This window comes from Pteropus vampyrus, unplaced genomic scaffold, assembly GCF_000151845.1.
Source record: "Pteropus vampyrus isolate Shadow unplaced genomic scaffold, Pvam_2.0 Scaffold145, whole genome shotgun sequence".
Taxonomy (NCBI): Eukaryota; Metazoa; Chordata; class Mammalia; order Chiroptera; family Pteropodidae; genus Pteropus; species Pteropus vampyrus.
The window spans coordinates 1,962,657-1,965,345 of NW_011888926.1; the positions used below are offsets into that span (position 1 = coordinate 1,962,657).

Sequence of the window (2,689 nt, forward strand, 5' to 3'; positions counted from 1 at the left end):
TATCTCTTCACATCACTTTCCTGCTACATTTTTGTGTGTCCCATTTTCTTAAGGACACAAGTCACTGGATTAGGGCCCACCCCAGCGACCCCACTTTACCTCTGTGAAGACACTATTTCTAAGTAAGGTCTCATTCTGAGCTATGTCTTCTTTGGAGGGACAGGATTCAACCCACAGCAGTGCTTCTCATGGGCGCAGGGTGGGAGCGAGGAAGGAACCCCGTGCTGAAGGCGAAGTCTGCCTTAAAAGCAAGACCTGGAACTGGTGTCAACGACAACAGCAATGTTAACGCTGGCAGTCGCATGGCACTTTCTGCCAGGCACTGTGCCAACAGCAGCGTCAGCACGACCCCCGCGTCAGCTCAGCTGGGAGGGGGTTGGCGGCAGTGCATGTGTACACTTGGCTCGAATAGCTCTAATGGGTCCACCTCCAGAACAGTGTTTAGTTCAAAGGGTTCCCCCAACACCCGCCCATGGTGGCTATGGCAGGAATTGGGACATCTCAGACCACTCCACCCAGCCACCCTTTCTGACATGGAGATATTCCACCTAACACCTAGCCCTGAAGTTCTAGATTTTTCATTTTTATTTTGTTGAAAGTGGCAGCTTCCTCCCAAGAACACAAAGGAATAGAAAGGTAAGGGCCCTAAGCCCTGGCTCGGTAGGGTGCTGGGCCATGCACACCTGTCCTGACGGGTGCTGGGCCATGCACACCTGTCCTGACACCCTGACGCTGGCGTCTGGCACGGGGAAGGCGTTGAGTGACTCAACGCAGTATTAGCAGTAACATGGCCGACCAACCTGGCCTTAAGGCCACTGCTGTCGCTGAAGTTGTAAACATAAGGAACCAAGTTACTAGACCTTAAGGCATCTTCCCTTTTCTCATCTGCAAAATGGAATCAACATGTACCTTGCAGGTCCCCTGTGGAGACAAGATGAGCTCTGGGAACGTGTACAAACCAGTACCTGGCCCATGAGTCTGTCAGAAACGGCAGTTCCCTTCCTAGTCCCTGAGCAGAACCGAGGGTCTAAACTGGGTGACAGAAAAGATGTGAAGTGCACGGGGACTTCCAGCTTCTGGGCTTGGTCGTGTGCACTGAGGAGCCACTGCCTGTCAGAGGAGAGAAGGGTGGTTTGCCCCACCGCTGAGGATGCTGTCAGCACTATTCAAGGGCAATTGAGGCACAAGGTTTCCCATCTCAAGTGAAAATGTCCCAGGGGTCAACACTTCCATCTGACAAATCAAACTGACCTTTAGGCCTCAGCACGATACTTATGTACTCGTCCACATCATACATGCTGCTCGGCGTCACCCTTTGGGTAACTTAGGGCCTTGGGGCAGGGGGATGTCAGAAATAAGTATAATATGGATGGTTGCTATGGAGGTGGGTGCTCAAGAGAGGACAGGTATTATTGCTTATTCTCTCCGTGTTTGAACTCACTCCATAACTTACTGAGGTGGCACATAAGAATACAGCCTGCTGTATCAACAGAAAGCTGACAAACTGGACCTCAGCACCTAAGGGATTGAACTGTCTTTCTGGGGAGGACAGTCAAGGGCTGGAGTGGCACTTAAACTTGACCTCCAGTTCTGCCATCCAAATCATGGGGCTCTTGTGCCTGTGGCAGCTGGAGGAATTGCTCCATTCAGAAAGAAACTAAAGGCCAAAATGCCATATAAACTCAGTTTTCCCAGAAGCTCTTCAGACAGAACTGGGTCCCTTAACTGCAAGGAAATTGGGACGATGTGCCATTTTGAGCTGGGCACGGTACCCCCAGCAGAAGGGCTCCACCAGCAGGCTGAGCTAGAGTACACACCCAGGCCACCTTCCTCCCGAGACTGATGCCACTGAGCTGTCACTCGCTGCCCGAGTGTGTGTGAGAATGACCCCTTTGTCCCAAAACATGTCCCTGATCGTCACTGTGTCCCAAACCCAGTCACTTTTTGGAGAATGCAGGCTGCCTAGTGCCTTCAGCTAAGGAGACTAGATCAAGTTCTCTGAAACTGACTGGAAATTGGCTCCCCTTGGGCTGGTCACCCCACCTCTGGGAAGACACCAAACAGCCCAGGTCCTGAGCAGACCGACAGACCAGCTCAGAGAAGGCAGATGGACACTCACAGCAGCAGAGCTGCAGGCCCTGCAGGCAGACGTGGGCTCTGGCCGCAGTGCTGCTCACCCCATGCACAGGAAGGGGCTGAGGGCTGCAGCCTGCCTGCACCTTAGCTCCCAGGAAGAGGAGTTATCGAAGAGACACGAGTGACCAGAGAGGAGACGGTTTCAACGGAGACTGGAAAAAAGAAAAGCTGTAATTTGGGCAGACACTAGGTGAACTTCTGGAATGTAATTTCAGAGGAGCAGGGACAATCCAGGTTGAGTTATGGACGGGCAGTCAGGAAGTGTGTCCTGTTCCTTTTCTCTTCCTCCAGCTCCTGCAGGGCCGCCTTGGCCAGCAGGGCTGACCACTCCAGGTCGCAGCTCTGCGACTGTCTGGCAGGGCTGTAACTGACCCTGGTTAGGGGAAGTGAAAAGGACAGGCCGAGCCAAGCAGCCTCTAGTGAAGCTCAATGCTGGTGAGTCTCCCTCTCAGCTGGGGTCTCGGCCACACCCCAGCCAAGCTCACCCTCCAGTCCTGCTGCCACGTGGCACAGGGGTGGGTGTGGTCTTCCCTCCTTAGGCCCCTGCAAGCCC

General features: G+C 53.5%; 1 long non-coding RNA gene across 1 annotated transcript; it reads right to left on the reverse strand.

Moving 5' to 3' along the window:
* Positions 1–562: 562 nt before the first annotated feature.
* On the reverse strand, positions 563–2,683 carry LOC111745025. The gene is made up of 2 exons (XR_002782466.1): positions 714–2,683; positions 563–683 (listed from the first exon to the last, which is right to left on the reverse strand). It is a non-coding gene; the product is annotated as an uncharacterized LOC111745025 (long non-coding RNA).
* Positions 2,684–2,689: the final 6 nt, after the last annotated feature.